Source organism: Polyergus mexicanus, unplaced genomic scaffold (assembly GCF_030449975.1).
Source record: "Polyergus mexicanus isolate NDT 795.1 unplaced genomic scaffold, iyPolMexi1.0 SCAF_9, whole genome shotgun sequence".
NCBI lineage: Eukaryota > Metazoa > Arthropoda > Insecta > Hymenoptera > Formicidae > Polyergus > Polyergus mexicanus.
The window spans coordinates 4,886,821-4,900,794 of record NW_027223329.1 but is presented as its reverse complement, the minus strand read 5'-3'; positions in this window follow the sequence as shown (position 1 = coordinate 4,900,794).

The following is a 13,974-nucleotide window of genomic DNA, read 5'->3' as shown; positions in this document are numbered from 1 at the left end:
AATTTCGGTGTTTTCCTTCACCTAGGTCGGTTGGCTTCACCACGCCTGACGAGCCCGACCTGCCCGGGATTTTTTACCGAGGTTACCTACCTCTCCTCCTCGCTCGATCTCTCCTTCCCTTTCCATACGCGCCTCCTCCCCCCCTTCCCACGAAACCCCAATACCCTCCCCACCCATCCCCAATACCCACATACACCCTCATACCCCCCTCAACCCACACAAACCCTCAGAAAAAATAACCCCAATAACCCCCCAATAACCCCCCGCAATACCCCGATACGATCCAATAAACATTCACTCAAAAAATAAAGAAAAATAATGCAGAAACATACGACGATCGAGTTGGTGCACTCTTAGACCCCTTCCAGGAATGGAAGGGGAGCCCCTCCACCACGACAAGGTGGTGCACCATCGGAGGGGATGACCAAACAATAAACCTACCTTAATTCAAATTATATCTTTATATATATAATTAAATAAAAAAAAAATCTTATAATAAAACAGATATTATAATAAAATATAATTTTAGTATTTTTTATAATCATTAAAAACATAAATATTATTGTAAATAAAAATTTTATCATACTATATATATATATATATATATTTAAAATTTTTTTATATTAAATATATAATATAATTCATTACCATGAAACCGAACAATTAAGACTAATAAAGCTAATCCTAAAACTCCCTCACAAACTCTAAAAACTAAATAATAAACTATAAAAACTTCTAAATTTAACAATCTAAAAACAATAATTATTACTAATGATAAATTCAAAATTATTAACTCTACTACTATTAAAACTACCAACATAAATTTATATATAAAAATTAATATAAATAAAATAATTATATATATATATATCTATAAATTAAAATATCAATATTAATTTAATAATTAATTAATTAAAATATAATTGATTAATAAATAAAATAACCCCCCTCCCCCTCTCTCCTCCCTCTACTTTATTAATAAATAATACTTATATAGTTTATTAAAAACATTAATTTTGTAAATTAAAAATATTTTAACCAAAAATTATTAGTTTATAAAAATATTCAAAAAAATAATTTAAAATTATACCTCTAATCTCCAAAATTAATATTCTTATTAAACTATTTTCTGAAAAATAAAATATATCATAAATTTAGTATGAACAAAGAATTATATATAATTAATTTTTTTTTTATAAGTATAATATTTAGAATTTTAATAATTTTATCCATAAATATTATAATTATTCACCCTATTATAATCATTATTACTACTTTAATTTATAGATTTATTATTTGTATACATATATCCATATGAAAATATAATTATTTATACTCAATTATATTATTTTTAATTATAATTAGTGGATTAATAATTATTTTTATATATTTTTCAAGATTAATTTCTAATGAACGAACTAATTTTAAAATTAATAAATTTATTATAATATATTACTTATTTAATTCTATGATTTTTTGACTATTAGATTATAAATTAAATTTTATTTATTCATTAATTAAAAAACAATTTCTTAGAATCTAATTATATAATAAAATTTAATAAAATAAACTTTCAAAATATTTTATATTTATACGAATATCCATTAAATAATTTAACTATTAGATCAATATTTTACTTACTAATAACTATTTTCTATTATTAAAATCTGTTCATTAAAATCAATTTCTATACGTAAAATTAATTAATTATAATTAATATATGAATAAAAATTTAATAAATTTTTTAAAAATATCTTTAATTAATCTTCCCTCCCCAATAAATATTTCTTATTGATGAAATTTTGGATCCCTATTAGGAATATTTTTATTAATTCAATTAACAAGAGGATTTTTACTATCAATTCATTACTGCCCAAATACAAATATAGCCTTTTTTAGAATTATCCACATCATTCAAAATGTTAAACTAGGCTGATTAATTCATAATATCCACATTAATGGTGCCTCATTATTTTTTATTTGCATATACACACATATTAGACGAAATCTTTATTATATATCATATAAATTAACCAACACTTGATTAATTGGAGTAAGAATTTATCTAATATCTATAGCTACTGCTTTCCTAGGATACGTTCTTCCATGAGGACAAATATCATTTTGAGGAGCCACAGTAATTACTAATTTAATATCCACAATTCCTTACATCGGAAATTCAATAGTCCAATGAATTTGAGGGGGATTCTCAATTAATAATGCCACTCTTAATCGATTTTACTCCATACACTTTATCTTACCATTTATTATCTCAATAATAGTTATATTACATTTATTTTACCTGCATGAAACCGGCTCATCAAATCCTTTAGGAATTAATAGAAACTTAAACAAAATTCCATTCCATAATTATTTTACTATAAAAGATTCCTTAACATTCATAATTTTTTTATTTTTATTTATAACATTAAATATACAATACCCTTACATATTTAGTGACCCGGATAATTTCACCCCAGCAAATCCTATAATTACCCCTATTCATATCCAACCAGAATGATACTTTCTATTCGCATATGCAATCCTACGATCTATCCCAAATAAACTAGGAGGAGTAATTGCACTAGTATCCTCAATTATTATCCTATATTTTCTACCATTAATTAACACTAAATTTAATTCACTTACATATTACCCTATTAATCAATTTATATATTGAATATTTATAAATACATTTATTATTTTAACTTGGGCAGGAGCTCAAATCATCGAACCCCCATTTATTACAATCAGCCAAATTATATCAATTACATATTTTATATATTTTTTATCCTTCTCTATGTTTATAAAAATATGAAATAAATTAATTTTTATAAATAATACTTTATTTAATTAAACAAAACTAATTATAGTTAATGATCTTGAAATTAAAGTCTATGTTTTGAAAACATATTAAAGAAATATTAAACTTTCTATTAACTTTTACACATAATAAAACTTAAATAATTAATATTAAAAAAAATTTAAATCTAACAATTAATAAAATATATATCAAAATCACAGGTAAAATAACTTTTCAACATAAATACATCAATTCATCATACCGCATACGAGGTAATAAACCCCGTATAAAAATCACTAAACATATTATTACATCTACAAATAAAAATATATAAATTACTGAATATTTTAATAAATCAGTAAATAATAAAACTCCTATAAATCTAAAAAAAATAATTATCCCATACTCAGCTAAAAAAATTAAAGTAAAACCCCCCCTAAAATATTCAATATTAAACCCAGAAACAAGCTCCGATTCACCCTCAATAAAATCTATAGGTCTACGATTTAACTCTGCTAAAATCCTAATAAAATATATTAAAAATAATGGATATAAAATAAATAAATATCATAAATAAATCTGAAATTTTATAAAATCTAAAAAAGAGTAACTTTCCCTCAAAATTATTAAAACTAAAATAATTAAAATAAATCTAACTTCATAAGATAATATTTGAGAAACAGATCGCACTGATCCTATTATTGAATAAATAGAATTTGAAGACCACCCTATAAAAATTATAGCATATCCCCCAATAGATATAAATAAAATCATTAATAATAAAGAATAATTTAAAAAATAAATATTAATATAAGGAATATATAATAAATATTAATATAAGTAATATAATAAAATAAATATTAATATAAGTAATATAAGGAAATAATATTCATATTATAAATATAATTATTATACTAAAAACTGGACATAAATAAAATAAATTATAGTTAGATTTGTAGATATAAAATAACTCTTTATTAACTAATTTTATAGCATCACTTAATGGTTGAATAAAACCTAAAACCCCTACTTTATTAGGCCCCTTACGTACCTGAACATAACCTAAAATTTTCCGCTCTAACAAAGTTAAAAAAGCAATCCCTACTAACAATATTATTAATAAAATCAATAAATTTAAAATATTAAACTTAATATACCAATAAAACTCATTTAAAATTATTACTTATATATCTGATAATAAATAAATTATATATGTATATATATATATTAAATTCTAAATTTAACGCTTATCTGCCAAAGTAATTTTTAATATTCAAAATATTTATTTAATTAAATTAAATCAAAATAAATAATTAATAATTTTAAAATTTTAATTTAATTCAAACCCAAAAATTTTAAATAAAAAATAATTTTAAATAATTAGTCCTTTCGTACAAAATTATTCTATAAAATTCATTATAGATAGAAACCGATCTGGCTCACACCGATCTTAACTCAAATCATGTAAAATTTTAATAGTCGAACAGACTAAAATATTAAACTTCTTCATTTAATTTTTACTTTAATTCAACATCGAGGTCGCAAACATTTTTTTCAATAAGATCTTTCAAAAAATATAACGCTGTTATCCCTAAGGTAATTAATTTTTATATAAATTTAATATAAATTTATTCATTTTTTCATAAATTAATGTACTAATATAACAACATAAATTTGCACATATATACACATAATAAAGTTCATTTAATTTAATTATCCTCCCAATAAAATATATAATTAACAATGACTCTAATACTTAAATCATATTATTAACTCATATATAAAATTCTATAGGGTCTTCTCGTCCCATAATAATATTTAAGCATTTTTACTTAAAATTTTAATTTTAATTTTTTATTAAAGACAGTTTAAATTTCATTCATTCCTTCATCCCAGCTCTCAATTAAAAAACAATTGATTATGCTACCTTTGCACAGTCAAAATACTGCGGCTATTTAATAATATATTTATCATTGAGCAGAATAAATTTTAAAATATAATCATAAAACCATGTTTTTATTAAACAGGTGAATTTAATCTTATTAATAATTAATATAATTTTTGCCTAATTCCTCTAATAAATTTAATATATTTAAATAAACAAATTAATTATTTTTTTATTAAAAATCTATACTAATTTTATCATAATTAATTAATAATTTTTATAATTATAAATATTTTTTTAATTAATTAAATTTTTAAATATAATTTTTAAATTATCAAAATTTATGAATAAATTTATTTTAAATTAATATAAATTAATAATCAACAAATATAAATATAAATTATTAAATTTTTTCAAAAAATTTTAAATTTTAAAAATATTTTTATTATTTATTTTTAATTTATTTTATATATCCTTATTTAAAATAATTTACAGATTATCCCGTAAATCTTTAATATAAATTTTTATATCTAATTAATTTAATAATAATTAATTATAAATAATTAACAATTTATATCTAAATTAAATTTATATAAAAAAAAACTAGATATCAAAAAAATCGAATAAAATTTCTTCACTAAATAAAAATTAAAAATAATTTTTCAACATTAACTCCCATTTTTATTTAACTCTTTTTATACCGAGAAATTTTACTTATAAAATATTTATTTAATAAATCCTGATACAAAAGGTACAATAAATAAAATTTACTATTTAATATACTTAGATATTATTCATTTACATTACTTTAAATTATAATTAAAAATAATTAATTTAATATCATTACTAAAACTAAATAAAATTATAATAAAAATCTATTGATTTTATTTATAAATTAATAATTTTTCAAACTTATAAAATTTTATTTAAAAATTAATTTAATTAAATACAAAAAAAAATAATTTATTTATTTATTAAAATTTTAATATAAATTTAATTTAATGTATCAATCTTTTCAATGTAAATGAACTATTTTTAATTAAACTAAAATCTTTAATTATATAATTAAATAAAATTTTTATTATAATAAATTCTAAATACATTTTCCAATATATTTACTTTGTTACTTTTCTCATAAATTAAATTAATGAAAATGACGGGCAATTTGTACATATTTTTAAAAAAATTCAATTTATAAATTTCTATAAATTTACATTTAAATCCAATTCATTATAAAATTTAAATTTTATTTAAATTAATTTAAATTAATTGTAACTCATTAAGATCTTAATTATTCTACATTTTGATTTGAATTATAATTAATTTTATTAATATAAAAAATTATCAATTTTTATCTATTAATATAATTTTTAAACAACAATATATAAAATATATTAATTAAGTAAATCTATTCGTGGATTATCAAATTAATTAACAAGTTCCTCTAAAATTATAAAATACCGCCAAATTTTTTGTTTTTAATGATTAAACATTTAATATGTAATTAATGAATTTTTTCATAAAAATAATAGGGTATCTAATCCTAATTTTTAAATAAATTTATTTAATATTATTTATTTTTAAAACAATTAAATTTTTAATATTTATTATATTTCACCATAAATTTAATATATTAATTTAATAGATTTTAAATAAAATATATTTTTTTAATTAATTATATTTAATTTATTTTTATTTTAAGTTTAACCGCAATTGCTGGCACTTTTATTAATTAATAATTAATTTCAAATTTCTATAAATAATTTTCATTAAAATAATTATTTTATATATTAAATTTTTATAAAAAATTATTTAAATTTTTTTATAATTAAATGATACTAAAATTTATTTATACATCAAATTAAAAAATAAATATTTAAAAAAAAATTTATTTTATTATTAATTTATTTTATTCATATAATAAAATTACCAATTAATTAATATTCACTGGTATTAAACTTTCACCTAATCAAATCTATAATATTCTCCTCTTATTACAAATTTTTTTTAAATATTAATTTATTTTATTCATATAATAAAATTACCAATTAATTAATATTCACTGGTATTAAACTTTCACCTAATCAAATCTATAATATTCTCCTCTTATTACAAATTTTTTTTAAATATTAATTTATTTTATTCATATAATAAAATTACCAATTAATTAATATTCACTGGTATTAAACTTTCACCTAATCAAATCTATAATATTCTCCTCTTATTACAAATTTTTTTTAAATATTAATTTATTTTATTCATATAATAAAATTACCAATTAATTAATATTCACTGGTATTAAACTTTCACCTAATCAAATTTATAATATTCTCCTCTTATTACAAATTTTTTTTAAATATTAATTTATTTTATTCATATAATAAAATTACCAATTAATTAATATTTTTAATATTAAATTTTTAATTTTTATTTAAAATATTATTATTTAATTATATATATAAATATATATATATATACTTAAATAATATATAAAAATTAATTTAATTAATGATTTATTTATTAATAATGGCTATCAATTTTTAATTATTAATCCCGTATATTTATTTTTAATTAAAGTAATATAAATACAATTTCTTAATTATTAATAATTTTTAATTATTTTTTTTTAATTATATGTTTTTATTAATTAACATTATAATTAATAAAATATAATACTAATGATTAATAATAAATAATTTTATATTAATTATTATTAATTATAATTATATAATTATATATAAATAAAAATTTATTAAATATATTATATGTATATATATATATTATAAATAATTAAAAATAATGACTATTTTTATAAACTTTCAATTTTTACCTAAAATCTTTCAATTTTTGTCTAAAATCTTTCAATTTTCACCTAAATCTTTCAATTTTTATCTAAATCCTTCAATTTTTACCAATTCTAATTTAATTTTATTAATATTTAATAATTTTTTCTTATTTATTTATATAAATTAATATTTTAATAAAGAACAATATAATAAATTATTCATTTTTATTATACATAAAAATATATATTTTTATAAATTTTATTTTTTAAATTAACAAATCAGCTAATTCTACACTCCTCGTAGATTAATTCTTAAATCTTTTGTCAAAACATTTATTATTTACACTATCAAACAAATTTTTATTTAAATTCAATTAATTAACAAATCAGCTAATTCTACACTCCTCGTAGATTAATTCTTAAAGCTTTATCAAAACATTTATTATTTACACTATCAAGAAAATTTTTATCTAAATTCAATTAATTAACAAATCAGCTAATTCTACACTCCTCGTAGATTAATTCTTAAAGCTTTTGTCAAAACATTTATTATTTACACTATCAAACAAATTTTTATTTAAATTCAATTAATTAACAAATCAGCTAATTCTACACTCCTCGTAGATTAATTCTTAAAGCTTTTGTCAAAACATTTATTATTTACACTATCAAACAAATTTTTATTTAAATTCAATTAATTAACAAATCAGCTAATTCTACACTCCTCGTAGATTAATTCTTAAAGCTTTTGTCAAAACATTTATTATTTACACTATCAAACAAATTTTTATTTAAATTCAATTAATTAACAAATCAGCTAATTCTACACTCCTCGTAGATTAATTCTTAAAGCTTTTGTCAAAACATTTATTATTTACACTATCAAGAAAATTTTTATTTAAATTCAATTAATTAACAAATCAGCTAATTCTACACTCCTCGTAGATTAATTCTTAAAGCTTTTGTCAAAACATTTATTATTTACACTATCAAGAAAATTTTTATTTAAATTCAATTAATTAACAAATCAGCTAATTCTACACTCCTCGTAGATTAATTCTTAAAGCTTTTGTCAAAACATTTATTATTTACACTATCAAACAAATTTTTATTTAAATTCAATTAATTAACAAATCAGCTAATTCTACACTCCTCGTAGATTAATTCTTAAAGCTTTTGTCAAAACATTTATTATTTACATTATCAAACAAATTTTTATTTAAATTCAATTAATTAACAAATCAGCTAATTCTACACTCCTCGTAGATTAATTCTTAAAGCTTTATCAAAACATTTATTATTTACACTATCAAGAAAATTTTTATTTAAATTCAATTAATTAACAAATCAGCTAATTCTACACTCCTCGTAGATTAATTCTTCCAACCAAGTGACTAGTTTATTAACTTTATTAACTACAAAGTACAAAAATCTAGATTATTAAATAATACGTAATTTTAAGATATTTGCAATTTTGTATTTGTATCAATATATATATGTTAATTCACTGTATTATTATTAAGTTGATTTCAAAGTATAGTATTATGTTCTAATTAATAGTTAATCATATTTAATTTCATACTAAATATGATTGTATAATGTGATTTAGAATTACTTTATTTAAATTTTTTTATAACCTATATAAAATTAAGAAATACAAAGACATTCTATATAATTATAGTAAAAATAAAACATTTTATTTTAATATTTATAAAGTTTGAAATGCTAAAAATATTTTATAAATAAATTTTATAAGTTTCATTAAATATATAATTTATGATTCTATAAAATTAATGTATTATATTGTTTATTTACTAATAAAAGAGTTAAATATAAAACCGGAAAAGATGCAACAGAATTGGATTTACAAATTGTTTAAAACAGAATAAAACATAAAACATAAATACATTTTTTCTGTTTTATACAATTTTTTCTAATTCTGTTTCATTTTTTCCGGTTTTATTCGATTTTTTCAAAAAATTTAAAAAACTTATAACCTATAAAGGGCAACATAGAGGTCTCTTTTTAGTTCTCTTAACGTCGACTTTCAGACAACTTCCGAAAGAGCTTATAAAAATCAAAAGTGCTCTTTAGGATTTCTGAAAGATTACTTTTTGGATGGACATTGGACATCTTTTAGTCGCGCTAAAAGACTTCGTTTTGGATATCTTGAAAAACAGCTTTTATCTTTCAAAAGTTATCTTAAAGAGCGCTTTAAGAGAACTTTTTGTTTACTGAGATGGAACAACATGTCAAATGAAATCTGTCGGTAAACTAATAGATATACTTTAACTGTAAGATAGCCACCTATCAGTTAGTGTGATTTTCCCAAGAAGTTGTAACAACCGGCCCTTATTAATCTTTCTGCTGACTCCCTTCCGCCTCTCAACGAGCCAGCAAGATAAATGTGCGATATATCAAAAAAATTGAGGCGCTCAAAACAAAAGAATTACGTTTGTTGTTGAAAGTAAAAGCTAAGTTCAAATTGTGTGAAACTCTTCGCTATACGATTATCGATATTTAACTAGAAGAATTTTTTCAAAATGTGTCACGTACCTCACTTTTCGTTCTCAACGTCTCAATTAAAGGTCATTATATCCTCTATTATCATACGGAATCTCGTAAAAAGTGAATCAGTATAATAATATATAATATTCTCTTGGCGACGGCGTATTCTTTTATTCGATATATAATAAACGACATCGGCATTAACTAGTTAACAGTTATTTACAAATGCGTTGAATTAAAACTACATATTTTAAAAGTTGTTAGTTAAAACTTTATCTCACTGCCATGATAGAGGATTGACATGCTCGAAATAATGAGCAAAATTCTGTACATAAAAGTATTACGGTAAGATTATCGAAAACTGAATATTTTACGAAAAATTTTATTTTTTATATCAAAATATGTCAGATTAAAATATAAAGTAACTCAAAAAGTACTCAATGAAAAAATACTGTATTATAATGTTTTGGAAAACAAAACTCTCGAAATAAACTACAAGAATATGTAATGAAAAATAGGGGGTTCTATTTAAAAAATTCAAAGTGATTTTCATATGACCTTGACGGTGCTATTTAAGGTCATACTAATATTATTATATAATGCGCCACTTACAAGTAACACTACCCAACTGATACTCACCGATTTGAATGAAACTTAACATACTTATTAAACACCGAAAAACATTAAATACGTGTTTTTTTGTTTCGGTTAAACACGATTTTTAGGAGTAGAAAGCACCTCTCAACCCCTGGAGGTGGAAACAATTATGGCTAATTATTTCTGAAACGATATATTTTCTGAAAAAAGTGCTTAGGACCAAAGTTGTAGAGTTCAAAGTGATGCACTTGATGGCGACCTTGAAGTCGACCTTCAGGTTGATTTTCAAGGTCAATTAAATTTGGAAATAATTAGCCGTTGCCGGACTTTGACCACATCCTGTATCTATAATCAGTAATTTTATGCGTTGGCTCTAAATCTGTCTTCAGAATTAATTTGTTGCGTTATTTTCCTAAAAAAAGAAAAAAACCTGACGTAATGGGAAAATAGGCGCAAATTTATAGAAAAAATAAGGAGAAAAAAGTTTTGTAAGTAACTTCAGAATAGAAGTAAAGATAAGAAAACAAAATGTCACTCTAATTATAAGTTAAACATAACCTTCATGCTATATTAGAAACTTTAAAATTTTTTTAAATTTTTATTGCTACTCTGGAATTATCCACAATATCTTTTACTCTTTATTTTGTATTAGGATTTCATTCGGACATATGATCAATTATTATTTTCCCGACTGTCGTTGAGCAAGCATTTTCCAAAATTACTTCTTGATCAGTTATTTGCTATGAGCTATCTTCCCAGATAGCCAAGTCTGTTCGAACAGATTTTGCCAAACGTCTGCTACAAATTTTTGTCAGCAGAAAGATTCCAGATTGTATACAAAGTCTGTTATATCAGATAATAGCAGAATGTCAGCAGAAATGTTACAAAACCTGCTGACATAATTTGACAGCAGATCAGTAGCAGAAACCGAGCAGGATTTGTATAGAATTATTATAGCAGATAGCTAGCAGAAACTGAGCAGGATCTGCACAACGCAATTTGATGTCAAATTGATAGCAGAAATCGAGCAGGATCTGCGCGCGCGCAATCTGACGGCAGATTGGTAGCAGAAATCGAGCAGGATCTGCTAACATGACTTGACATCAGGTTGTCGGCAGAAATCGAGCAAGATCTGCGCGCGCACAATCTGATGGCAAATCGGCAGTAGAAATCAAACAGAATCTGCAGCTTTTAGCATTCATATAATTTATTGAAATAGTATAGTTTATTCGCTTACAGCTATGCGGCGCACTATTCACTTTCTATATCCGTATTCAAGTTCTTGTTACGAGCGTATATATAATGCCTGCAAAATGCGGCTAATAACATCGTAATTATTTCTATCAATTTAATTTCTGGTATGACTCCCGTACCGGGAATTCAGATATTGAACTGATTTTTAGAAAATCAGACAGATAAATATCCGATTTTCATTTATTTGGAAAGAAATTATCCAAATAAGTGAAAATCGTTCGTTATTATATCTATTTAAGATATAATATAGAAATTAACTTCCATATAAATAAAATATTTTAATTTTGATTTAATTTCATAAATTAATTATTCAAATTTTCATATATGTATTACATTAATACATATTATTAATATTATAAATTTATGTTATTAATACAAACGTCAGAAAATGACATCCCGTGAATGTGACATATCAACTATTGACGTCATTTTTTAATCTTATGAGACCTAACTTTAGGATTAACTCTAATTGGTTATTTTGTGACCAAAATTTACTGTCATTTTGCTACTTGGACTCGAGACTCTTTAAATGTTTAAATCCATTTAAATGTACCATTTTGTATAAATGTCTAGAAATTGCTCGATTTCTGCTGTCAATCTGCCGTCAGATTGCGCGCAGGCTCTGTGTGGTTTCTGCTGCCAATCTGCTCACATTGCCTGTCAGCAGGCTCTGTCGACAAAACCTGAGCTTAATGTGGTCACAGATGGCTATGGTTTTGGCATGGAATTCTGATTAAATTTGCTGCCAATCTGCGCGCATGCTGCTAGCATTTTGCTATTTGGGTTGCTCGTGAATTTCGTTCGAATATACCTTCAATTATCATTTTCACATCTGTACTTGGGCGAGTGTTCATTGTTTATAGTTTTACGTCAATTGTTCTTACGACTGCTGTTTCTCGTGAATGTTTTCAAAATTCTTTCGAAAAGTATTTACTGCAAGTACTTTTCCATCATTTGTTCCCACGACTATTTTTTGTGTTAATTTCATTTAGGCTTACAATCATAAACTCTGCTTTCTATGAATTTACTTTGAATCTCTGTTATAATATTATTAAAACATTGTTAATCTGTAAAATTTCATAATGTCATTAAACCCAAAAAATATTTTAAAGTTATTATGTCTCACTTTTGAGGACCCAGTGTACAATATAGAATCTAGGATAACAGATGAAGAAAGATCATTCGCTTCTCAACTTGCAGATTTGATAAAAGACACTATCAATTTTGATATATTTAAAGAGACTTATGATACTTTGAACTGTACTGATGCTAGTGTGATTCCTGATGCTGTTTTAGTTGAAGACAATCCAGAAGATGTTTCGGAAGTTATGCAAGACGATACAAAATTCAGAGAAATTGTAGACATTGATTATAAGAAGGGAGTAATTGAATTTTGGCGATCTGGACAAAAGAAAAGAAGGAATATAGAATCAGTTAAAAACCGATTTAAGAAAGTTATAAATGTAACACAATTGTACCGATGGAAAGCACAAGTTGCTGAGGGTGGGTCAAGGACTGATAAATTGTTATATATCTCTCAATACGTTCTAGAACAATTTAACAGTGCATCTGATCGAAATCTACCCATTCACGATTTAGATCTAAAGAGATGGACCTTGAAAGCAAGAGAGGTAGTTCATTTGCCTTCTCAATTATTTACAGCTTCATCAAAATGGATACACAACTTTAAAATACAACATGGTATTGTTACAAGAAAAATAAATAAATTCGTGACACAAGCGCATATTTTAAATAAAGCAGAACTATTGGAACAATCTTCCAATTATGTGAGTCAAGTTAAACTAGAGATAGGCTTGCTAGGAACAGCAAACGTTTACAATTCAGATCAATCAGGGTTCAATTTGGAAACACATGCTGGTCGTACATTAGCCTCAAAGGGTTCTTTGAAAGTGGAGTGTCTTGCTCAATCTTTGAATTCCTTAACTCATAGTTACACAATATAACCTTTAATATCTACCGATGGTATCTTGAAATCCCCTTTATTAATAGTTCTACAAGAAACAAGTGGCCGTTTCGGACCGATAATACAGAAGTCAATATACAAAGCAGATAATATCCTCGTTTTTGCCACAAAATCTGGAAAATTGACATCCGACATTGTTATTAAATGGTTTGAAGATG